This window comes from Temnothorax longispinosus, chromosome 8 (assembly GCF_030848805.1).
Source record: "Temnothorax longispinosus isolate EJ_2023e chromosome 8, Tlon_JGU_v1, whole genome shotgun sequence".
Lineage (NCBI taxonomy): Eukaryota > Metazoa > Arthropoda > Insecta > Hymenoptera > Formicidae > Temnothorax > Temnothorax longispinosus.
Genome location: NC_092365.1, coordinates 18,645,482 through 18,673,371, shown reverse-complemented (window position 1 = coordinate 18,673,371; position 27,890 = coordinate 18,645,482). Strand labels below are relative to the sequence as shown.

The 27,890-nt window shown below is 42.0% G+C and overlaps 1 long non-coding RNA gene across 1 annotated transcript in view; it reads right to left on the bottom strand.

Moving 5' to 3' along the window:
* The window catches only part of LOC139818374 (uncharacterized), a 118,964-nt gene that overhangs the window by 33,633 nt on the left and 57,441 nt on the right, over nt 1-27,890 (bottom strand). Inside the window, exon 2 of the long non-coding RNA XR_011733419.1 lies at nt 17,905-17,979. This is a non-coding gene — a long non-coding RNA (uncharacterized lncRNA). The remainder of the gene's footprint in view (nt 1-17,904; nt 17,980-27,890) is intronic.

Sequence of the window (27,890 nt, the reverse complement as noted above, 5' to 3'; positions counted from 1 at the left end):
CGTTCCCGCCCCGCTCCGACCGTCTACCGCACACTCGGCTCTTTCTCTTCCTCTCCCGCTTTTCTCCTCGACTTATCGTCTTTCCGTCCTTATCAGCTTTATCTAAATTTCTCGCCCTATCCTCCTCTCTCGGCGATGAGACTCGACGGTTACTTCCCCTTTGCACTTTCCGCGCCCTTTTCGCATGGCTGTGCATGCGCATAATTTCCGAGCGCCCTTGTCCGTGACGTACATGGCTGGCGTTTACGCAACCTCGTGTCCAATCTATTCTCTCGTCCTCCACTTCTTCGGTTCTGCGTGTACGCGAACGTTACTCGTTCTTTACCCCCGGTGTCTATATGCTGATATATGCGCACATATGCGTGCGCCGCGTACACGTTAAACTTGCCGTACCGCATATTTCCGCAACATAAAATTTACAGTCTCCATATATTTTTCTATCTTCCTTGAGCATCAAGTCGTTTTTCTGGTCAGTCGTATATTCTATTAGACGATAATTGCATTGTTCTTCCGTTATAATGCGTGAGTTCTATGATCGTTCCACAAATCTCGCGCACACTTCCCGCTTTCCTTGCGCCTGTACACTCATCTTTTCCGCGGGAGAAGAACACTTAGTCTTCCTCGATGTTCTCCCCTTAGATCCACGTGCACGATACATCCTTTCGAACTATGACGTATACATATGTGCGCTCACGTGGTTGTCGCTGGCTGCCTGGCTCGCACCAGGAAGAGGTGAAGAAACGCGAAGCGCGCTCGCGCGATGAGGAAAAGGATTCCTCTTCGCGCCCGCAGGCCGCGGAGGTGTGGAACGATCGTGAGGCGTAAAAGAAGCAGAAGAAGAAGAAGAAGAGGAAGAGAAAAGTCCCGGAGTGGATCGGCGTTCGGAGAGAATCGAGCGAGAGGCAATACGCGAATGTTTAATGCCTCGCACTAAATTATGCAATTACCTTTATGTCCGCCTGAGACCATCCTGAGACTAGCACGAGCGCGTGCACTCGCCTGTATGTGTGATACGCGATGTGGTGTCCCTGTGGCGGTGCGTCTCGTGCACCTGCACACGCATATGATCCGTCCGTACATCCGCGAGTGTGTACGCGCGAAAAAGCGCGCAATCGCGCATACGCCACTCGCGAGTGCGAGATAATACACACGCGTGATCGTCCGCGTATGCGTATACGTGTCGAAGGTACGCCATGGTTCGCATTTCTCGCCCAAAGCCTACGAGCGGCATATATCATGGGCTCCTATCATGCCTTTGCCTACTATACCACTAGCGAGACTGAGCCGCCAGACTATAACGCCGCGGCTGTTAGAATACAATGACTATACTACCATTTACCCCCGCGAATGGTATTACAATAGCGTGTCGTTATTATAACCGTAGTCGCGTTACCACCCTACCTCCGATATATCTAAGCGCAGCAAGGGGCTGATTTGGCGAGAAAATTGCTCGAACAATCACGTATCGTAAAAAGATAAACGTGCGTTTGCCTGTAACCGCAAATTGCGTTACGACGATGCAATATAATGCGTGGATGTAATATTTTCATCCAAATGCGCTCCTAATCAGACGAGAGATTGGTTAAACGCGTGTGCGTTAACCGCCACGTATTTGCTTTAACTACCGTAGTGCTATAGTAATTACTGTGATGAGCGTGCATTTGCTATACCTACTTTGCGAGCGCATCCTGTTCTAATACAGGAAGCTTTGTATATTATTTCTGCATAGTTCCCTTATTACTAATCGACCGCGGAGCACCTATTACCGCAACAATGTAGAGGACTCATTTCTGTATCGGTATACGCGCGATTTGCATATGTATGCCCTTCGGAGTATCATTGACGAATTGACTATTAACGTGTAACAGCAGATGTTGCCGATGTAACCGGTAATGATGAGTATTCTTCATTCAATCTCGCGCCGGTTACAAATGACTTTGTTGTCGACTCGCGAGAACGGTGTCTCGTTCATCCAATCGCGATTTATGTGCGCAAAAAGCGCCGATGCGTGGAACGATCGGTCCGTCGTGAGGCAGATTAGTCATGTGACTAACAATGTAACTTATACATCCTGTATTTAAGCATTCTTGCTGAACGCTAACACATAGGATGCAGTCGGCGTGACAGCCGATCGAACCGGTTTCGGGTAGATTCGCTAATTTGCGTGGCAGAAACTGATAAAGACGTGGCTAGTGGGAAATAAAATTGTCCGTATATAAAGTATAACTTCTCCTAACGCAGCTCTCTATGCGAATATTATGTAAACGCGTCCAAAGTATTCCGAAAGTGGTCGCGGTATCGTCTCCCGTCAGAAGGTCTCCCGTTACCTTTCGGCCCTCGGAAAAAGAGGCAGGCGCGTTTTTAGCATAAGCACGTCGATTCGACGAGTGGCATTCTCTTGGCGGATATGCAAAAATAGGGGGCAAAAGTGCGCGGACGTTCGAGGAGCGACGAGGATATACAGATAATAACAATCGTTCTCTCTCTCCCCGATTCTCAGATATTCGAGAGGCGCGCGTTCGCAGCTTTAGAAGATTTTATAGTCCGATATTTTATTATTTAGATACCTACTATCGGATTATTCGAGTATACAAAGGTGCGTACGCGACATAGACGGGAGGTGCGGTCGATACAGGCGCGCGGAGGCGCGAGAGAAAATTGAAATCTCTTGTGCGTGGCCGACCCACACGTGCGGTATTACGTTCACTCCCGCGTATAGCCTTGAATTACCAAAGGCCTTCGGATAAAATGTAAAATATGTAATCTTCATCGAGCTTGAAATAACTGGGAGATACGTAACAGACACTCTCGCGCACTCGCGGCCGTGCGAAGAAACTATGCAAATAACAGAACGTGACGTAAAAAATGACGCCCTTTCTGCAATGTTATTATGAGAAATATGGATTGCGAAAATGTCGAAAGGGTTGCTGCTCCCCCCTCCGTCCGGTTTGAAAATAACTTGCAGATTACGCGCCGGGGATAACATGCAACATAGTGTTACGCGTAATAATTTCGAGTATAGGTTGGACGCGTCATTAGAGAGAGAAAAGCTGATATCTATACTAACACAAATCAACGGCTTACCGTGAGAAGTACGTTGCAGATACTTATTATACGTATGAGATAACGAAATTTACGTTTATTGCTCTTGAAGAAGCGATGCGGCGAATGGAAGCGTCAAGAATTAGTCATTTACAGCAAATCTCGTCGCGCGCACGACTCTGTAAACGTGCAGCCTTGAATTACGAAGAGCCTTCGGATAAATGATGAAATATGTATCCTTTATTGAATCTAAAATAAGATGGAAGTACCGCGCGCTGGTCCCGCGTCCCGCGTGTGTCGTTTCCGAGCGGCAAGGTCAGCCGATGCGCGGTCATCCGAGATGATCATCTCAGATGCTATTATCTGGATAATGCGCGATGCACCGCGGCGTGGAAATACGTACGGCTCGCAGCCAGGACAATGAATTACGCTCAAAGGGTGCATCTCCTTCCTCTCTTCCTTCCCCGCCGCTGTCGCTGTTTCCTGTTGCTCTTGCCGTAGCCAGTATGTCGACGAAAAAACGATCTTTGACCTGCCTTGTACTCCGAAGGCCCATCGTTGGGTCAAGCAGTATCTGGACCGTAATTCACAAATCGCAGACGTGCATCCTTGTCCACGCGGACCAACGAGACAACCAGAACCGCCACGAATTACGCGACTCCTCTGCTTCACGGAGAAACAATTCCGAAGAGGATATTGTCAATTTCAACTTTGAATTAATTCTACATTATTGTGATTTACAGATGTCTCTTTATGCATTTCTACTTTGTTAGAAACTTTATAATAAGCAGTGTCTTTAATTTTGATTATTAATAAAACTTTAATTAGATCAATGGTTTATATTACCTATTCTGTAATTCATATTAATTCATATTATCTAAACGACTTTTTTGAATAATAAGATTTTGAATGAAGAACCAAAAATCAAAAACTTGTTAAAGTATACTGAATATGATGAACCAGTTATAATATTAAATATTGAATACCACTGTACATTGTGTCTTCATGAACCAATTTAAGATAGATATGTTTTGCAAGAAAAATTTCGAATAATTTATGGAAGTTTTCATACTCAAATGTCATCTTCTAAATTTTTATAATCGACACTGTTGCGTTATTAATTTAAATATTTAAAAAATCGCAATGGTGCAATAACGATGCGATTTATAAATCACAGATGCAGAATTTTATCTGAGCGATTGCGGCAACTGACCCGAAGTATCGGTGGTTGTCGCCGGAAATTACGAGCCAGAACTTCAGCCGTATGCGAACTTCAGCCGAAGAAAGTATTTTCGGTCTTCTTGATATCAGCGTGTGTGCGTGCGAGCACACGACTTAACATTTCATTAACCGTACATTAGCGTGCTTCAAGCCTCGTACATACGTCACATAGATAACCGCGCTGGGTCCACGCGAGAATGTACAACGAGCCTGGCAGATAAGTGTAAGGAGATACGGGACGAGTAAGTTACGATGCGTCCTCTGATGCGAAATGCGTTAGCGGAACGAGGGTTATAAGCTGCCAAAACCACTCCAGCATCGTGTGAAAAAGGGACTTCATCCAGAAAAAAGTAGTTGGACTCTTAAAGAATTATATGACAACGGCTATCGTTGAATCTTATGATTTATATTAGATATTCTGTACCGTAAAGCATAGAAAATTAACTAACGTAAAGAATAGATGTTGTATCAAAGACTTAAATTGTAAAAAATAATATTATTATAATATAATTATGATGTTGTCCTGCATGTTATAATCTCGTTATTTTTTTGCTTCAATGATAATTCTACAATAATTCGTGAACTAGCATAAGATACAATGTTTGTAATAGCTTTTACGTCGTGGAAATAATTTAGGATTTAAATAAAAAGTGGAGACGCCTAAAATCAGCTTACGAAGTGGATTAAGGCGGTCTTCGAAAGCCGATTTCTCGAGAGCCTCGAAAGCGCCACTCGATAGATTTATTTCCATTCATAAATATACACCGCGAGCGCGGTTCGAAACTTTGACCGCCCCCCGTTCACTTCGCTTTCGAAGCACGCGAGCCACTTTTAAGAACTCGGCGAAGTATAGGTTACATACTTCGGGATATTGGGACGTGGGACGGTGGAAATTCCACGCTGAAAAGAACGTTCCTCGGCCAGAACGAAGCATGAGACGCGAAGATTAGGTGGACGAGTCACGCAGATGAATAAGAGAAAGAAATAAGAGAAAAAAAAATGAGAGGAAGAAACGTGGCTGCGTGTATAATATCTGTGCTAAAACGAATGAGACGAGAGGAGGCGAAAAGAGAGAAGAGAAACGAAAAATAAAAGAAAAAGATTGTGGGAGAGAAGGACTGAGGAAAGGAATAAGAGAAATATTATAAAAATCATTCCATTTCTCATGGATTGTTGGAGGATCGCTATATCTGCGAACAATCGCTCGTTGACTGTTACGCCTTACCAAGCAGCGAGATAATTATAGTGATCTTCGCGCATAGCGCGCAAAGGAAGACGCGTCTCTTCGCGATTCTCCGCAATACATAACGCGGTTGATGCATTTGCGCAATTGTTTCGCGCAACACCTCGAATCTGATAGCGCTGTGTCCGGATTCTATACATTCTCGTCGGACTTAGAGGCTGCAAAACGATCCGCGCAATGAACGCGCACGATCGTTCTGCACTTTGGACTATCGTCCGGTGTGGTGAGCTAAGCGGCGGGAAAATCGAGCGGCAGAGGCAGAAGGTAACCGATCACGATTCAACCCTTAAAGGTACGGCCGCAGCCGCTTCCTGGTGCTGTTAACGGTGAAAACTGGCGCGCACTATACCGCCGATGTTTATGGGCTCGTTACACAACGATACGCTCTCTCGCCACGCGGGGCTCAAGGTGTGAAAATTCAGAGAACACTGAAAAAGGAGATTATCCCGGTGCGTACTAACGTTCGCAAATCATAATGCAACAAGATACGAGGAATGCAGCTACTGACGATTTCAAGGATAGTCAGCGTCTCCGCGCGACGATATCTCAGGGAATCGGCCACGTGAATATATCTCACTCATTCTCGCCGAGGCTGATTTATAGATCTCGATGGTATCGACGGCAAAACGTGTTCGTCCGGATTAGCGACTGCGCGTGGCGAATAACTAAGTCGTAATTAAATTCATTAACGTAATTAATCTAATTAATCGATTTTGAAAAATTACACGCTCTGATATGCATCGATACAATCCTCAGAAGGACATTATCAATCTAATACACAACGATATTCGTGTGAATAATTTATAGTCACAATTTTCTAGGAAACATTAGTGTTCACGTTGTGCTTGTATATCATATTGTTATACATGCTTGAAGTTATTCTTACTTGATACCTTAAGACAGATTTATCCCGCGCAAATGAGAACACCGTTTCCCCGGTAGTCCGATGATTAACGACTGACACTATTAAACAATACGAGAAACATAAATCTTGGTTTCGTGATAATTCATATCTAAAGGAAATCTCATCACGTCGAGTCCGTTCATAAATAGTATTCATCGGAGCTCATGCTGTCATTAAAACCATTAATATCCCGTGTTTTATCGATAGAGGATCACAGGTGCCGACAAGTTCACGGCCACGCGCGCGAAGGACACGTTTTTGGCCAGCATATACAGGAGTCAGTCACATAGGTGCTGTTCGCTCCGGGCGCGAACGTGACGTCAAAAGCAGCACGATTATTAAAGATCTTCCTTAAACGGAACATAGATGACGACGCGTCTATAGCATCGTCGATTCTTCTGCGCACGCAAGAAGAGACGTCTAGCTTCGGGGCTGATTGGCCGATCCTATAGAAATACGCGCCGAACAGATCAAGCTGTCGAAAACTAATTGCGACCGGTATCCCGGGTAGCGCGGTGGGTGCACGAGGTCATTCGTATCGACGCAACTCGCCCTGTTTTTTTTGTCTCTCTTTTATTTCTTTTTTTTCCAATGCGGACGCGCCGGGCGAAAAGAGGCGGACAATTATGAGACGCGCCGGATCATACGTGCAATTATATCGCGCAAGACTAATTGTGTGTAAACAAAAAAAGATATCGATCGCGCCGATGGCGCCGTACACACTGTGATTATGAAATGCATCTCCGGATCCGAAGTGAGCAGTCTTCTCATTGACACCGTAATTCCCTCATTTCAAGATCGGGAAACTGCACGCGTATACAGTTATGGGTAAGCGTGGTCCATGTGATAATCCACGTGATTAAAATTTAATAAACTCTCAAAAATAATTTGCAGAAATTTTAAATTTTACTTTTGAAATATTTGAACGTAAATACTGCAATAGAGGAGAGTTATATATTTCAACAAATTTCGAAAGATGCTTCCGTCGTGTGAAACTCACGAAAGATTAAGCACAATTCGAAATTCGAAGGAATATCCGGTCATTCAAACGATTCATCGTCCGGTTTCACGTTGAGATCCATTCTTCGAGGTACAGAGGTTAGAACAGAACGTATTATTAAGGAGCCCTCTCTAGACGGTTCCCCCCCGTTATTCCTTCGTATCCTCACGCTCTCTCGACCGGACGAAATCACGTAACGCCCGAGAAACGGACAGAACAGTGAACGGAGAGATCTCACAGAGACTGCAAAATCCGAGGCCCCGGAGGTATTCCATCCGAGAGAGTAGGGCTGATGAAACCACAATGACATAATATTACGCGGGATACCGGCTTGGTGCGATAATCATATGCCTTTTCTCACCGCAACCCCGCGGATATGGGCCTTCCAAACTATGATGCTTATACTATCTCGCAGTTCACGCTCCTCGCAAATACCATTCAAAGTTTCAGCAGGCACTATAAGAAGCGTGAATACTGAACGATGTTACTCAGTTTGCAAAAAAGACGTTTGCTATTTTGCAAAAAGTCGGCATTAAACGTTCTATGAAATTTCATGAAGTCGTTATTAAACATTCTATGAAATTCCAGAAATCAAATTTATCACACTTCTACGTATATATCATTTCTTTTTGTAAGTAAATGGAAAAGAGCTTATATTCGAAAGTTGAATAAAAATTGCACGATAACTATTCAGTATAGGTTCGACATGAAAGAAGTCCACTTTAATTAATTCAAGTTTGTTGAAGAGAACATCTCGAATCTTATATTTGGGTGCCAGATATGCAGCTACTTTTCGATCCATTCGCAGTATTATTCAATTCGCGATGTTAGAAAAATATACGTGTATGTACATACATTTACGTGTTTTTGCATTTAAATATGTAAATCCTTAATATTTGTTTAAAACAGTTGGTATTAATTTGAATTATAATTCCTATACTTGCAATGATGCGTATTTGTAATATTTACAACGTGACTCTTTAATAGAGATTGAAGAAGGTACGTTTAAAAATATCTAACTACAATGAAAACATCCTAAAGCGATAAATTACACAGACTTTTTGCTCCTAGCGGTATCGGCCACACGTACAACGAATTTCTCTGCTTTCGACGTGCATTAGTCGTATCGGTTGCGTTAAACGATCGACCATTCCGGGAACAATGTTCGCTATAGGATAGGCGTGTTGGTGCAATAGAAAAAGAATTGCTGAACGTCAGGCAAGAATTGATAGAAAGACCATATGGACATATTGTGTAACTGTTTCTCACTATTCTTCACCAACGAACACGAATAAACACGGGCGAAAAAATTTATATTTCTCATACATTACCGAAGTTTTACCTCACGGAATTTTTCTTTTATTTGTCGTTCCGATTCTTTCGTCGTGCAATTCTATTTCATTGCAGTAATATTTATTCGCAAAGGATATAAATAAATTTAGCGAATATACGTGCGCTAAAATTTTAGACAAAGATTTGATAGGGCAATAACATTGTAATTATTTACAACCACGCCACAGTGAGTTACAGGGGGTAGAGGGAGACGTAAAAATGGCCACGGTTCACGGAGGAACCTCATCGATCATCGTCAGTCATCGTGCGGACCTCGTAAAAATTCCGGGATACTCCATCGCATGCGTTCCTCCCCGTAATGTTGAGGTTACACAGGCGAGATAGTTTCTTAATTAAAGTCTGAGAAGGTACGCCGAGTTCAAGGCCGGAATCCCGGTAAGCGGAAGTAATTACGCTTATCCAGAGAAATCTATTAAAAGTTTAACTCAATATTATCTCTCTCTCTCTCTCTCTTCTTTCGGAATCCTCCTCGGTATCTTTTCTCCGTATTAGATATCGTTACGTGGCCATCTACGCGCGCCGTAATGAGTCAGAATAAATTTCAGCATAGGGGAATTCCTTACACGGCGTTTAATTCTTCGTGACTGTAACATATATTCCATCGGAAATATAAATCGAAATAATAAAATACCTACTGACTTTATCTTTACGAGTTTCCGGAAAATTAAAGAATGTCTTTTTCAATGCATTTTTCATTACAGACTTAATATCCTTCATTATTCACGAAAATGCATCGCTTTTTCACTGTTTCCGATTTGAATTTGATTTAGCGAATGAACACGAGTTCTCCAGTTGCTGCAATTTCTCCGTGACAATGATTTCTCGGCGAAGTCGCCAGCGGGCAAGAGCAAACTCCAATCTACCTTGCCGTTCTCCTTTAATAATTGTCAAAGCAATCCAGACTACTTCCTGAGTAACTCCGTTAAGACCGTTTTTGCCACAGTTTCGACACATGACGCCGCCGCGGGTGCCGGCGCGGCGCGTCGCGTCATCTCCGAAAACTTTGGTCCGAGAGTCCATTCGAGATTCGTGTCGCTTGCGGTAAGATCCGTTCTCTGTCTCTCACTATCTTTCTCTGTGTGACTTCGCACACCTTTGTGCGATTCCGTCAGGATCCCTCGGCGTTCCTCGCCTTCGCATCACGGCGCTTACTTGCCGAGGAGGCAATTCCCGGGACCCATCAAGAGCTGCAATTCCAGGTTCTCCTCTCGCTATGGCACGTCGGGTGTTGTTTCACTTCCAGTAGGAAGGCATTATCCTGGCGCGAGTCGCAAGTTTATTGTACGCGGCGAAAGAGCGGGTATGGGGGCCGACGAGCGCGCGAGATAAACGCGCACGCATACACACGCCGATCGCCGTTGCGTGGTGCACGCGCGTTCACGCGCGATACCGAGGTCCGAACGCAGTCCGAAACGAGATGCCACGAAGAGGGAGACCGTGTGAATGAGCTACCGTTCTGCGGTCCGCCGGGCGTGTTTTTCTTATTGATCGGAATGCCGGTGTACGCCGCGGCCCAGGCCAGGTAAGGGAAAGATAGGAGGGGATGATATTACGACCGACGGATCGGCAGCTTCGGCTTTGGAGTAGAAGGCGGCGGCGCGGCGGCAGAAGGCGAGCGTACGGAAAGGCATATAGAGGCGCGAGGAAACCGAACACCAGATACTTGAACGGTAGATAACAGAACGCGCGCGCGCGAGAGAGAGAAAATCTCAGGCGTTCCGTTAACCATCCTCGCCTGGATCCGACCGCGATCATCCGAGAAATGTGCGACCGTATAGCCGCGGCCGCCAGCGACGATCCAGTTCCTGCCTGCGCGTATCGCGCGTCTGGTGTGTGGGAACCGGATGCTGGGAGTAAAAATAATCGAGCCGTTGATAGGGGCCGATATAACTGTTAGAGGAGAGAAACGTTTGTGCGGTGAAAGAAGGGCGTACTTAACAGCGTGACCTTATGACGGCTTAAATCTCCGCTATGCATAAATCATAGTTTACATGTTGCATTATTCTTTATGTATTCTTGCATTGCATACCTTATTCACTTGCTGGTCTTTTACTTATTGTTTTTACAATATATCTATACCTTATTTTTGCCATCTCACTTTCTGTCTTCTATCGCTCACAGTTTCGATTGTAGTAATGAGTTATGATAAGGATGTTATTAATACGTCTATTATATATAAATAATTACACCGCAATTCATGGCAAGCATCGTGATATTAAGGAGAATATAAGACGGGGAATAACGATAATACGTAATAAACGTAACGGTGGAAACCAGACGGTAGCGCTCGAGCACGTAGAGCAATAGGCTCTTTTTTATGATATAGTTAATGACCTAAACTCTCCTTGGTATTATTTACTAATGTGAAACCGTGTTCGATCGCGCAGTTATACTTTCTATCCGACGTAATCCGCCAGAACTGCCATCTGGAGAATCGTCTAATTGCGTTCAGAACCGTAAAGGATCTCAGACGGGGAGAACAAGTCGATCTTTCGAAAGGTAACAGGAGAAACCTGATCATATGTGGCTCGCGGACATATACATATAGCGCAGATCAGCGATTCGTGTACAAGCATTAGTTGTTACCAATTATCTGTCGCTAGCGACAGCTATAGCACGCAGCACGACATGCTGTACTCGTTGAACGCGTTCTAATCTTTATGAGGCGGTTCTTACCGCATATTAAACGATAGAAAGCAAGTTTGCAATTGGCATAAGTTCGATCGACGTTCACGAACTCCCTGGAAATCTCGTATGCTCGATACGCGCGCATAAACTGATAACTGAGCAGCGTGATCCTCATGAACGGATACGTCAGTTAGTATATAAAAGCCTAGATTTCGCTGAGTAATCTTGTTCTCGTGCTCAGGGAAATTAAGGGTACGACGTAGGCAACGAGTTAAGAGCGATTAAAGCCGATGATAAGCGTAGAAAGGGTACGAGGTACACAGGCTGAGCGTTGTTGGATGCATACTTTCTGTCATGATTGGTAACATTGGCAGAGAATGTAGGTAGTAGAACAGACTCTACATTTTCTTTCTGACGAATAATGAATAGTACTTTCGAGGCAGAAGAATATAATCGAGGAAGTCAACGTTCAGAGCGGGGCGCAATGAGTGCGGTTAGGCGAGATTGATACTTTCAATCGCTGAAAACGATGTAACCTCATCCCGCGAGAAGAAGAAACCCAGGACGTCAATGGTAACCAATCGCGATTTCTCCTTCAAGACGGTCGCGTCCTAAGACACGGTAAAGGGAAAACGTCTTCGATGGATATGACCGCAGAAATGGAATCGTTCAATTTAGCGAAATCCATCTGACAGCGTTGTCTATCTCACGCTCCTCGAAAGGGTACGATCTGCGAGCGAACGCCAACACCTCGGACGATATCTTCGTTTACTATCGTATTTATCGTAAATCGTGCACTTCTGATCTAGTTTTCTCTTCGCAAGTGTTAGCCGATCTTTATCAATTTGCTGTAATTGAAGCAGCGCAGCGGCGAAATGAAATTGTCGAGCTAATCCGACTTTATCAAGTTCGAACGTTTTCTAATACAGCGAAACCTATCAGGAAAAGCATGGTTTTCTCAAATAAAAAAATTATCTTATTAAGAACAATCTTATTTCATTTCTGCAATAGTGGATTCAGATTACAATATAAAAGAAGAGCTTTAAGATCCAAGAATTTCGTGAATATTGATTTTAACTAAAATTCTAGTTACAGAATTATATTAGATAACTAACAATAAGCAATTTTTAGTTCTATTGGTGCAACATCTAATTCTATTTTATATTATATTTTATATTTTATATCATTTTAATATGTTCGATATATATAATATGTGTAAAATATATTATATTTATATCGTATTTATTTTTCCGAGAAATCGGCATTTTGAATAACACAGCTTTTTCACGAAATATGTGAACATACGACTATAGCTTTCTTTTTCATGTAATCCGCACGAGAGGAATGAAAACACATCTTTTCAGCTTTGGTGGGCATCGGTTATCGAGTCCCTCGAAATTCTACCTATTTCGATATCTACCCTTTTACACGTCCGGTCCCACGTGCGTTTAATCAACCTACGATAGCCGTGGGTTTCGGAACAACGAAATGTGTTTAAAGAGCATTCGATCGCTCGATCGACCGTTTACTCGCACGATTCGACCATTCGCTCGCCGTTCGAGGTCATCGAATGCTGGTGACCACCTCGAAAGTTTTCGAGAGGAGTAAAGATAAGTGTCGTGATATGCATTCGGACAGATATGAGTGCGGCTCAGAATTATTCAATTTCACGTAAGGTGTCCAGCGACACGTTTATCTCGCGCTCGTTGAAAGGGTTAAGCTATGGACGACTATACGGCACGACGGCGTCTCGCATTCCGAAGCGAGAAGTAAAGATAATGCGCGAGAGGTACCGCGCGTTGTGAACGGCGAGAACTCCTGGGGCTCGATGGAAAAGGAACGTCTGCGTGACGAGAGTGACGATAAGAATTTACGAGACCTGCGGGGCGGAAAAGAGCGCATGAGCGACGAACCGCATTATTTTTACGAGTATTGCCCGGTCCTGCTCGTTGATTTTTGTATTGGAATTCGCATTATCTTTATTCTTTCGAAGAGACAGTTGTCTGTCTGAAGAAATCGGAAGAATTCGATAGTAAACTACAGATCTTTACAGGTCTTCTTTTCAGCGCTCATTTTTATCACTCGGTTAGTTTACAGCCAATTAAGGAAACGTTCGTGATTATTGTGAAATCGCGAAATCCAATATTTTTCTTGAAAAACGTATCACGCTCTCGCGCTCGAATTGAATTTATTATGGTCGGAAAAATTTGGAGAAACAGTAAAACGTAAATGAATAAATCGATTTGTAAAAACATCTTGCTGTAAATTAAGACCAAACGTTTTTATTTTTATTCGAAAATCGATATATCCATGATGTCATCATCGTTCTTGTGTTTTGACGTTCAACTACTAACGCACGTTTCCGACACATGAATGCATCGAGATACACATTCCCTTGCTTTCAACTTTATATCCCACGCTTTCCCAAGTGCCTCTATGTTAGTGTTGTTGGCAACACGTTTTCAATGTCTCGGCGATCTCGTAGACAACGTAGAGCCTACAGCGAGAAAAGTGTTCCGCTCAAACGACCATTTCGAGCGCGAGAGAACTATCGTAAAATCGACGCAGGATCATTCCGCGTAGGGTTCTATAAACCGTTGACACAGCACGCTAGCTCGTAAATCAAGCAAGGACTTTCGAGCTTCGGCATAAAGACGTCTCCGGCTTCTCTTCACGTGCAGGAGAGCGTAGAAAGCTCATTCGTACGCTGCACACGCATCCTACGAGGTTGACACGCATCGTGCAATGCTCTCCCTATACATCGTGAAAATTTTAAGTCCGCTACACCATACTATATACCGCTATATCATACTATACCGCACTAGCTTATACGTACTGGGCGTATAAAGCATAAACAATAGTCCTGACAATCTGATCTCGAGCGACACTCTCGCCGCAACAAGCCGATACGTGTACATGCGTACAAAAGTACAGAGAAAAGCGGTCTAGCTAGAAGGCATAAAAAATGGCGAAGTAATATTTGTAATCATTATTACTTTCTAATCATTATTTTATGTACAAGCCGAGTTTGTATTCTCGAGAAAAAAAAACGAATATTTATTCGGTTTCTAGCACCTTGACATTAGTGAGTTTCTTACTTCACCATTCTGCGTTCCACTTGATTGAAGATAGATATGATCTTTTCGCGAAAATTATTGCTTGCGGTCTCGATTAAGCATGACATTAACTGTCATCATATTTTTACTCACTTATCAATTTTATATCAAATGGTTTCTCCGTATATATCTAATTGAAATGTTGAAATATATTCTCTCGAAGCCGCAGATTGTCATGAGAAAATCTAGTTGGTTGTTATTACATGCGCGAAACCACTGGTAAACAAGGAAAAAGAAATTTTTCCTAGCTTTTATGAACATTCCTTGGGATGAATCATTATTCCGCCTACGATGTCTATATTCGAGGCCAACAATGAAACGAACGAGAGAGAATGGAGGACCTCGCTAACGGGAAAACACGCGAATTGAAATTCGACGTGCGAGCTCACTTATTCCGACCAGACGTCGTCGTCGTCGTCGTCGCGTCGAGGAATCGAGGAAAGATGACACGCGCGTTCCGGAGATGAGGCGGATGATCGGTATTCCGGCGCGTTCGCGCGACTGAAACTCCGGCGAGTACTGTTAAGAACGATTTACGATAGTAATAGACGCTACTCTCGGCGGCGGGCCGTGAATGCTAATACGCCGTTGCACGTGGGCGCAGTGCGGCACTGCGTGGCAAATCCAATCAAAGCTCTACTATGCACATTCGGGCTTTATAACGCGCTGTATTGTCTGCCGCCACCTCGGTCCACCTTCCTCGGTCGCCTTCCTGTTCCATTCGCTTTCTTCAGCGCACACGCTTCTCTTCCGTACCGCTTTGAAAGCTGACAACCCTTTTCCGCGTCGTGACTCGCGACATCGCACGTGTAAAGTACTGCATAAATATTATGATGGAAACGGATACAATTGAGATTGCAGGTAAAACGTATGCATTGCTATCTTATCGTTCGTTATGTGCAAAATATTTTGCTCTATTTTTTGCATGTGGAGATAAATATTGTAACATGTTAGCAGAGTATTTAAATGCAGATTGGAATATAATTTGTATCAAATGCGCTGCTTTGAAAGGTACTTGCGCACGTTAATTACACAGGATTAATCAAATATCGAAGACGTCAGTAAACATTTCGCGTATGTGATATTATTGAGAATCATTTTGCGATAAAGTACGGCAGATACTGTCCATGATGACACGAGTGTAAACATCGTGTTAAAATACCGGCTTGTGTCGCCTACCCTGAATCACCGCATTCATACTTCGCCGCAAAAACCCCTTTTCAGCAATATTTATCTTTCTCAATTTCTAGCTTTGTGTTCCACATCAAAGAGATGTTGCAGCATAAAGCAAAAGGTAAGAGGAATCAAACGATACATGAATTGGAGGTACGGTAAATAATCCAGAATACCAACACAAGAGAATAATTTCACGTTGTGATATTATTTATATATTACATGCATACGCTTTATGTGAAAGACGATTTATTTAATTTTTAATCAATCGGCTTATAGAGTGCCTCTATAAATATTAGAGAAAACTGTAAAATTTTTTAACTAAATTTTCCTTGTTTGCTAAATTTTATGATAAACGATTCGAGTTATGTTATTTTATACAGCATGAAACATTCAGCTGTACAAATAAAAATTTATTGAATTACAAAATCCTATAATTAAGCTCTGAGCGTCGTGGTACATAATAGCAACGTAATGGTAACGTAACGGTATGAATATTCTTAATCTTCACCTTGCACGCGAGGTGTCAAGTATCATCTTGTATAATTTCTCGAGCAAATTAAAGCTGCGAAATATCACATTCCTTACTTATTTATCAGCAAAACGGTGCAACCAGCTGGATGCACGCCAATCAGTGGCTCACGAGCAGCTGCCTCATTAAAAGCCGCAGTTTGAGAATTCCTCGCGTCTACGAGGTCACTAATTCGGGGTCAATAACCGAGGTAAAGGGTTGAGCGGTGAGAAACGCGGCAGAGACGCGACACGAAACGAGGAAAGCGAGAGCCGTGGCGGAAGCACCGCGAATCGGCCGATAGACGAAAACATTGAAAGATACGAAGGCGCTGAGAGAAAAACAGCGAGAGCGAGAAAGAGCAAAAAAAAAAGGCAACAGACAAAGGGCCGGGCAGAAGCGAGACGATGAAAGAGAGGAGAAGAAGCCAAGGCGATCCAATAAACATGAGAGTTTATCGAGCTGTTATGCCAGTCGTGGCCGCTTATCTCCTGGACACCCACTTAAACCTCGGCCGGAGTCGTCCAGGTGAACCGCGTGAAAAACCTCACACGTCGCGCCTGCCTGCCTTTCCCTGCGTAAACGCATAGGTGCGAACTTCCCCCCTATCTCCGCGCGTGAGTGCGCGAATAAACTCGGCGTCTCGTTGCGAATCGGTGTGTGCATCAAAGCCCCGATGCACACACGCGGACCCGTTGAATTTATTACACGCCCGCTGGCCCTGAAACGATTTTTCCGACGGCCGTAAGGCCGCATGGACGCGTCCTTGCCGGATAATATAGAGCATCGGCTCTTATTCGCCGCGAATGTATTTCCATTGTTTCTCTTAGTCTCTTAGAAAAGAATACGATAAATTGCTTTTAATGTACGGGTTGTGGTTAATTTTTTGACGCATTGCTCATAAATGATAACGATAATAATAGCGACTTAGATATTTATAGAAAATCAGTAAACTATGAAAATTAATGACATAGATTTGATATACATGGATATACGTAGTTATAGATTTGATAGCGCAAGTTCTACACGATTTTTACATAAATACAATACATAAAAATCTCCTTTTAATCATTCATTGTCCATGAGATACGAATACCATAAATAAATTTAAATAAAAACATTATATTTTTAAAATATCAATATTTAACCCAATCAATATTTAACCTATTTATTTTATTTTTCCTCTTTTCTTTATTTTTTACCCATCTAAGCAATCAATTCGAAAATTGAATCAATTATGATAAAATTATATAATACGAAAATAACCAAATATAAAAAAAGGATTGATATATTTTGCCTTCATGATACTCTTAATTGTATTTTATTTGTATTTAATTGTATTACTAGAAAATCTCGCATATATTTAGCAAATTGCGATGTATTATTCAACAAATCAATAAATAGAGAGTTATATATATTTTAGGATTAAATATTTGCGCTAATTTATTTTAGCTCATCTATTTTAAAGTAATTCGTGAAATATTACATCTATAAATAATTTTTTATATTCTTAACTAAAATGTTTGGCTTTTTTAAAATAATAATTACAGATATAAATTCAGCTAAGAATTAAGCAAATTTCACAATGGATAATAAAAATATTTCACTGTCGTACATCTGTTACTATTATAAATCCACATTGTTATATATTAATAATTAGAGAGAATCTCTGTCATATATATGTATCTAATGTAATTTTTACAAATTTATTACCTGAAGATAAAAAATAATTCCAAACTCATTGACTCGATGCGCAGCAGCGAAGTTGTAACAGCATAACGTTGCAACCTGTAAAAACACAAATATATTCAAATTGAATTAATGTTCAAAAATAGTTAATGTTTTTAAAAACAAATATCGTACGAATAAAATTTTTATTTGTCGTCTAAATAGATACTTAATAAAACAATTTCAGGAAAAACGCTTTTTTGAATTTATTTTTTATGAAATAAATTATAGCAAATGTAATATAATGAACATTCATCGCATGGTTGCTTCGCTGTTGCCCGAGAATTGGTTGACATATACATATATTAAGACACTAACAATAAGTTACATCTATTAGGATTGTTAAAAATATTTAAAAAACAATCAGCAAAGAAATAATAAGCTATTGAATATTTGTTGATTATCTTCAAATAATTTTTGTATTCACTATTGACATGTTTCATAACAATATTTTCTTTTTGTCTGTTTTAGGTAAGTGCTAGAGTTGTCACATCTTTTTCCGATTTTCGATAACGGTAAGTTACGAGCAGCGACCGATGCTTTTTTCCGAAGCTATTGCTTTTATCGCGGCAGATGGTCACATGGCGATAATGGGGCAGAGATTGCAAGATAATAGGAAGGGGTAGTCGCGGGTAGTAATTAAACTTGTCGGTGACTATATGAGAGGAGACCAAATGGGAGGGGAAAGAGTTCGAAGTGCTAAAGAGAGAAGAGCAGGATATCGGAGAATCCGCCAGAGTGTAGATTTTTCCTAAAAATGTATTCGAGAGAGGTGATGAGAGCAACACGTTGGTGCTTATCTAGCACATGTTACGCCAAAGGATACGCGAAAAGCGCTAAATCCCGGTGAAACTCGTGATAGGTAAATGTACATTATAGATACGGTAGGTCTTTCGCCCGCCTCTTGAAATACTCGAAAAATTGAAGTCGCTCGCCTCGAGCGGTCGCCGGATGCGTTTGTCGGAAGCGCCCCGTGTTACGATTGCCCGTTGGAAAACAACTCTCAGCGATTTCCGTTTGAAAAGTTTACACTGCAAATCCGTTGGCCGTCAGCGCGACGTTTTTATTAGCCCGGTACATGTCCGGAATAAAGTTTGCCATCGTACGCAGTCGAATCAATTTCGGCCGGATTTTCTCGTACGCTCAGGATATAGAGTTATTTATACGGAAATCGTCAGTCGATGTTTCTCGATTTTTATTACTGGGATTCGTAAGAGCGATCGGATAACCGCGCGGCAGTTCAACCGGATCATTTTATCTTGAACAACGTTTCGATCGTTTTGCAACGGACCTCCCGGCGAGGTTTCGATGTTAAAGCTAAATAAACGCAGTCTTGTTTCTCGATTGCGTTACTAGGCGATAGTCAAACCGCGATAGCCCGACCTCCTCGGACACGTTCGGAAATGTTTATCGAAAATCCTCCATGTTATGTACGAAAGAACCGCGGGAGAACCGGGCCCCGGACGGCCCGCGTTGTTACGTTCTGCTCGCGGCGTTGCTCCGCCGGATTCTCTCGGTCGTTAGCTTCATGATTTTATTACACGCTTAGGGTAATGCGCTCATCCCGTGACCTCAGCTTAGACTTCGCTATCTGCACACCGCAGTGAGCACTTGGGCCAGGTTTTAGAACGATGAGTGTAGGCAAATTGGTGGCAAAAATATCTCCTTTAGTCGGTCCACATACTCTCCCACTACAAAATGATTCTATCTAAATACTATAGATCAGAAAAAAATGATTTATGATAAATCCTTCATCATTATTGTCACAATTATGCACCATTTTACAGTGATTGAAAATTTGCGATACTTATTCGCATAGCTTTGAATATACCGTATCCGAATCGTTGGAGCGTATACCGGTTTCCTTCCCCACGACTCGGCTTTAAATACGTTTATCCGCATGCTTTATGCTCCTGCCATAATAATGCAATTCACATTTTCACCGTATTCGTTTTATGACTGTGTGAGTGCGTCGTGTCGATTCATATCAGCGCATCTCTCTCTCTTTCTCTCATGCGCGCGCGCACACACACAACACACAAAATTCGATTCGCGCTGTATAAGAATTTAAACGCGTCCGAATACGTTTATGTGCGTGTAATAACGACGAATCTAAAAAAAAAGCATGTTCAATAAATTCCGAAGCTGCAACCGGTTCCCACTTTCCAAAGTCGATCCATTCTTTATCGGCTATGGCCGACACTCCATCGACCAAAATTTGGCTTCCAGAGTGGCAAAAAGGCGAATCTGAAGTCGTCTTATCTCGGACTACGGTTTCTCTCTCGTGATCTTACGACTACAATTTTCTTGCGAGCGTCCTTTGTCAGAGTCAGCCGGTTTTATCTGCTTATCACGATGCAGCTATGCCTCATTAAAAAGTTTCGAACGTATAATTCACGGTGTGCATAATTTTCCAATAAAACAGAATCTTCGTGTTAAATGTAATTAAAATTAAATTTATTGCTAAAACGAGAAAAAACTTGAAAAATTTCTTAAAATAGCATTCGTATTCTGTCATAGGAACACGTCATAGGAAATCTTACTCATAAAATATTTTTTCAGAGAACCCCGCCAAAAAGAGCTACAATCGATTACATAAAACTCGTAGTTATAAATCATCGAGGCAAGGGAAAACTCGGTACTCCCCTCGCGCTTTCTACGCGCAATTTGATTCCGAGAGAAGTTTCGAGTCCGAAGCAGCAGATCCCTACGATTTCACGCTGGCATTCTCACTCACGCATCCTCCGTCAAGTTTCGACGGATTTTCTTCTGTCGTCGTCTTTTGCGTTCGGCGAGGGAGAAGAGCATCATCGCGTAAGCTTCTCATCGACAACTTAGTCGTCGACAACGCGGGGAAGAAGAAAAAAAGGAATGAAGGGGGGCGAGCCCTAAGCGAGATCTCTCGTCGAGGTTGACAAACGACAGGACGAGTAACGGCGCGGCGCGGCGCGTCGCGTCTGGCACCGCGAAAGCACGCAGTCGGCACGTAGAAGCGGAAACGGAGAAAGGGTGAATTCCCCTCTCCTCCCATTGCCTGTCCTCTTGAAAAGACGACGACGGCGACGGCGACGATGGTCGGAGAACGAAAAAGTGAAAAATTTTCTCGAGCGGAAAAAATGATATTCAGCAGGCGGCCGGTCGATTCCGCCTCGCTCCGTCCGCTGCTCACTCTTACTCTCCATTTCGCCATTTCCTCTCGGTTGTGACTTCCTGCCTTTATTCCCCTTTCTATCTCCTCGCCGTACGTAAATCAGACATGATGTTAGCGATCGCTTCCACGGGGAATCTTCCCGCACTAGTTATTTTCCGCGAAATGTGCGGATCGATTCTTGTTATCCTTTCTTTTCACGTTAGCACGAAAATGAATCCAATTAATGTTTCGGCCCGCATCACACGGCGGTAGATGGAGAGAGGAAAAGGAAGGCAGCCGTGCTTCTACTCCGTCGCATTAATTTACGACACTTTCGACCACTTTTGCCACTCGACCACTTAGAGCCTGTGCCGTCTCTTCGGAGTCCTCCGCGCATACCTACGGCCTGACGTGGTTTCGCATTCGAGATCTGAGATTGTTGTTGTCGACCAAATTCCGCACATGTGTTCATAACGTTTTATAAATTACAATGAATAAGATTTGTTAAAAAAAAATAGATATATTTTTCTTCTGTTATCATCGATATTATATTTTAATTGGAAAAAAATGCACTAGAAAGAAAAGAATTTATTCCGAAAAAATTGTTTTAGTTGTGATTTTTTTATCTGTGATATGACTTTCTTCATAATAAATTTTAATAGAATTTTACGTCATAATATTAAATCATAAGAATATTAAATCTATATTTTTTAAGTAATTGACAACTCTTCTCGCTTAAAAATTACTTAGCTAATTGCGCGAACAATTCTAATCAAAGCCGGCAAACATTGCAAGTAATTAGCACGCTGACAGCTTTATCCTTTGCTTAAAAAATTTGAAAAATCAGCAAATACCATGAAATTACTAAGGAATAACCACGTTATATGTCCAGCATTGCCGATAGATAAATCCGTTCGTAATTCTCCGATCTGCCATGCTTTGTCATCCTACGCCGTAATAAGTAATCGGGATACGCGGCAAACTAGGAATTAGTAACGGTCAGCCAAGAGAGATGTACCTTTTCCGTTAAGGAGCGGAGAGAGGCGGCGGCGGCGGCGGCGGCGGCGATAAAGATAGCAAAAATCGAAGGAAGCGAGAAAGAAGTTGAGGTCAGACGGCCAGTCAGGCGAGTCGATTGTAGGTCCTCCAACTGCGCACGCACGTCCCACATAAGCTTTATAGTAATAACTATCTATCCATACGTAAGTTATTTCCAGACTGTGATTTAAAGTTGCCGATGCATAAAGCCTCGCCGCGCGACCGGTATCTCTCCTTCTCTCCCGCGTATCGAATAGCCGCGTTAGTAGTCTCGTGTAGGCACACTGGAGAGATGCGTTGTGTAGGTATGTGGAAATATGACGATGTCGAGAACGAAAGGACCCATAAGAAGAATATGAGGATATGAGGGTAGCGAAGACTGTGGTAAAGAGAAAAAAAGATGGGGATCCGTGCTTTACGCGTTACCCCTCTGAGAAAGGCGGCTCTGAGAACGAGACCCAAGCAGCGGCTTCTGCGGCGGCCTGCCTTTTCGCGCCGCGCGCGGCTCGTCCACATCCGCCCACTTCGCGTAGGATAGAGATTTACTAATGAGTATCGCCACTCGCGAGAACGTATCACAGTACGCTTCAAAGAATGAACCGTGGGTGGTAATAAGGCTCGAGACGTCAAGGACGCAGCGTGATTAATTGAGAAGTTACTGTCAGATTTTACGAACCTGTGTTATATTATTTAACAAGTGACGAGTAAAAAGAGGGCTTTCAGAGTGCAACGCGATTATTATTTACTTATATTTATTTGTTATATCGAAATACGATTATTCACTGTGCATTTCGTTATATCCGATTAAATAGAAGTGCATAATAGAAGTAATAATATTACAATTTCATGTAAGATATAAATTCGGATTGTTTTCTTTCTTGAATCTCTTATTCTTAATAATTTATAACTTTTCGAAATAATTAAGAAATCGTAATTGTGGAGTCTCTTCGAACCTTCATTTCGAAATAGTAATTTTACTTTACAGAGATTCTTTTTCAAGGAGAGTTATTGTTGCCGTTCAATAAGTTTTGCTAAAAATTGAGAAGTACGGAATTAATCGAACGAGAAATAATAAGAGTTGAAAGAACGCGGGCCGCTCGTAAAGTTATGAGCGGGGGATTCTTACGAAGTCTATCGGGTTCCGCCATCAGAGAAAATGAAAGCCGGCGGGCACGGCTTGTTCCTGCCGCAGGAGCAAATCCAAATATCACGTCTCACTGCGAGTGGGAGGACAGAGGATATCCTTCCTCCTCTGCAAACGGCCGCTAAGTCACTGACGTCCTTTCCTGCCCCGGGGCGTTCTCGTTTCCACCCTCTCGAGCGTGAGACGCGGTGAGTGGACTTAAGCCCTCTAGGCACACCGGATCCTGGACTACGGTCAGCCCTTTCTGCTCCTCCTCCGCTCCCCGGTATGTCTGAGATCTTCGCGATGAGTCACTAGGCTAGCATGAATCACCCGGCGGATCTTCAGACGTTATTAATTACCCGTTGTACCTGCACAGGACTTGTCAATTAGTAACATGTCTCGAAATGTCGGGAATATTGCTTTTCAAGGATTGTTTAGTCGCATATAATCCTGTTGATATTTGAATAGGATTGCACGTATATATGTATATTGCGTATTAACGAAAAGCAATAGTGCATAAACGCTTCACATATTACAGAAATATGTTGATGAGACGTATGCACGACATGTTTATTGACAAATCCTCTTAACGATAACTAATTAAATGAAACAACTTGTTTGCGATATCGAGCATCATAAGGAGCTCTCCGCGGAAACTTTTGTCGTTAGTTTGCGAGTTAATTTATCGACAAGCACTGTCGACAACTCGCGATCATGAATGTCACCTGACCGATGACGGAGTCTTGGTCTCCGTGTCGCGATGGTGAACCACCACGGTAACAGCGATAGTGTGTGGGGGAGGGGAGAAGGCTGAATGCCTTCCTATTCGTCTGAATAACAGCCAACACATAACATAACACCTCGGGAACAGCCGGCCATTGAAGAGCAGTACTATATTGTCCTACGTTACAATGGGTCACTGAGCGCACTTTGAATAACGCATGCCCAACCTATACAACTCTTTACGAGACAGAACCTCTTTTTCTTCGTCGTGACCGTTCGCGTACGTCCGCCATATTAGCGTTTTTCTTTCGAGATTTGTCGGAGAACGCGGATACTGCAGGTGAAGAGATAGCGATCCGTGAACTCGTTCCATTTCTAGATTAATTTTTCCGTAGATATTTCTTAGCCTTTGTGATTATCCTTCGTTTTTTTAATTTAGAAAGCAATAAATATAAAACTATAATTTTTAAAATTTGTTAGTAAAATACTAGCTTTACCAACTTCTCTTTAAAGTAGAGCTTTTATTACATATTTTATATATCTTAATCCAAATATGTGAGGCAATAATACACGGGAAAAAAATGATATTGTATCAACAACATCAGTGTAAGTTGAGATAAAATCTATTGATGCAACAACAATGTTAGTGAACAAAAAACATCAAATAATTGTTTTAATAATTTAAATATTTGGTCCAATAATATTTAATTGAATTAACTATTTATGTTTGTGGCAGCCCGTGACGTCGACGTTTAATTGAAGCAACTTCATTTTTTTTCCTTGTATATTATTATGTAATTACTTTTATTTATATATTGTTTTTTATTGATGAGAAAGTAAGTATTTATATGACATACATTATAATTTTATTGAAAATATCTGTAACATAGAAAATATTAGGAAGGAGAAATGCATTAATATATGCTTCATTAAATACACGATGATAAACCGCGATATCACATATGTTCTAGTCGAATGAACGAAACTATACGAAAAGACGTGGGAACTGTCGGATTCCCTTACAGCATCCGTGTTTACTTTAGCGTGTCTGAAACGAAACGCAGTTCTATCTACAGTCGTAGAGATCTGTTTCCTAAACAATCCGAACGGATCTCGGGATGAATCTACAAGATGACAGACCACACACAATCGACGTCATGGGGCGCCGCGTCCGACGGAGCTGTACGAGTTTTGTTGAGGGCTCGTCGGCCTCGAAGTCGCGGATGTCTCGGTTGGCCCAACGGGGGAACCGTGTTTCCTCCGAGCCGTACTTAAATTCGTAGCAGCCGTAAAAATAAAGCTCGGGCTCGATCGAGCGCGCGGCGCGATCACTAATCTTTCTTGATCCCGATTTTTCTCAGAAGCGGCGACCGACGGCGACGGTGTCTTTCGACTGGCTAGTCGAAAAAGAGCGCGAATAAAGGTACTCGCGACGGGGAGTCCGAAACCCCAAACCGGAATTTGATACGGAAAGGATTTCTAACCATTTCGATTGGTCAGCTTCGTTTTCACTCGATCTTCCATCCGATGAAATTTGTTACAAGATAATTGTGAGAGCCGTAACAGATTGGGTTGCATGGAGCTTTCGATTCTATTGTACAATTGTATTTCTACGATTTTACATTTACGATAAATGAATTTTAAAGAATATTCAGTTTGTTTAAAAAAACTGATAATCGTCAATTTATAAAGATTCGGTTATGAAAACATCAAGTGTACAATATTGTTAAGGTATTAACAGAAGAATTGGGCACGTGACAAATTTGGAAATATTTAAAATTTTAAAACATCCGCTATCTGGATGTGGATTAAGTATCTGAAAATGCCATATGCGATCGTATAAAGTATTGACAAGGTTGGAAATATTCAAACTGACCTACATTCATAATATTTTTATCAACTTTAAACGCGCGCGATCCATCCGATCTATTCTTGAACATAAACATTTTCTCCGATTATTATCGTTGTATTTTTTCGTTTGTTTTCTTCGTAAATGTGTCGACATTTTTATCTTAATCACATTAACTAAAATGTTTTATAATAGCATATTTTCTCATAATAACCTTTCTACGTTATTCTTTATATACAGTTGACATATTCGAAATCAGGTCAACGTACGCAGCTCCTTGCATGTATCTAAAACTTTTATTACGATGGAAATATTCTCGCGGTGCCGCGTCTGAGAAGAGAAGCGATTTATTTCGAGCGATTGGATTACCGTCAGGTAGATAAACCGTTGTTCCATAGCGGTTTCATTCATTTACTTTATACACGATATTGTCGACCGTCTAGAGTATAATCGCGTGCGCGCTATGTCTTTCCTCGAAGACACAGATACACCTATATACACTTGCATAGTACCGCCTCCATCTCTCGCTCTCCGATTAATTGTTCGATGCAACGTGGGCGGCAACCGCGCTGTACTAATTACTTCACGGAGATAGTATTGGAATAATTCGTGCAGCGTGGAAGAAACTGTGGGATCTTTCCAACCATTACGCGGACGCCGCGACGGTCAGACCGCAAGAGAGAAACGAGGAAGGCTCCGGCCGCGGCGCAAGAGAGATCAGAGGGATCGACCTTTGGCCGCTAATCGTGCGAGACACTGACAAAGTTTCGTCAGCGTCAGAGCCCAGGTTTCTGATATTTCGTGGAGAGAGGCTCATCCTTGTTGGCGTCGTGACGCCCGTGACTGATCATACTCGTAAAAGTTGACTTCCTCTCCCTCGTGAAAGGTGCTACGATCGTTGCAGGAAATCCGGCTCGTGCGCGAATACCGTTCTCCAAAAGAATAACAACGTGCCGTTGTCGGAAATTCCGATTTTCTCCTGTCAAGCAGAACTTTAGTTCTGCGAGAAATCGTGTCTTGCTTGAAAATAATAATTCAGATTTGTGTGCGAAGAATATATATAATAATACTAGTTTTGAAAGTTTATAATAATTCCTTGATATAATTTCTATTGATAATTTTTTTTTATGAAATATTATTATTCTTTATTTGTCTACGTTTCACTCGGTAACGCGATTTCTGGAAATAACTTACAATGTATTCGAGACGCTTGGTCAAGTGTCAAGTAGTCAACCACTTCATTCCACAGTGTCTAAATTCTACGCGAAAGTCATTTGCCAACGAATACCGCACATTTCTGGCACACGCAACATAAAATTGGTATCTCGTGCCAGACACGAATATGCGTGATTCTAGTAGACATGGGCATTCGAATGTAAGCGTGAGATAAACCAAAACAAAGTATAACTCGGTCAAATTCCACACAGTGCGTTATGAATCGTATTCCACATCGCGACTCTTCGTGAAGTAGTAAGAACTCGTTGAAGTAAATTTCTTAATATACGAGCGAGTGAAATTACATTCGCATTACAATTCACGAAAGAGGAGATTTTTTTTAGGGAACAGAACTCGATTTTGAATTAAAGCGGAAAATTAGTCAATTAGGTAAACTTTGTAATTTTGAAAAACATTGTAAGTAATGAATTTAATCGATAAAATTATCTAAATTTCTAAATTGTTAATTTAAGCCTTATTATTCTTCGATGATATGGCTGAAATATTAAATAGACGTTAATTTGTTATTCATTGGAATCCTTTGATTTATTGTTAGATATAAATGCGTTGACGATTTCTCACCGAGAAGTTTCCCGGTTTATTATGCGCACTCTTTACGATATCTTCTCAACTTTATGATGTGCAAATGCAACTTAACACCGTTTTTTTTTTTCACGATACTCCCATGTTAACAGCCGCGTAGAGTGGCTTTAGAATCGCGAGAAAGACGAGATATTGTTTATAAATTCAAACTACATCGTCGAATGGCGCGATAAAAACAATTTGATCGTTCCGATAGCGTCGCTGGACACGGACAAATGAACGATAAAACCTACGAGCAGCGAAGGCCGCGGGGAACATGTTGCAATATAGACGAGTCGGATGTGCGC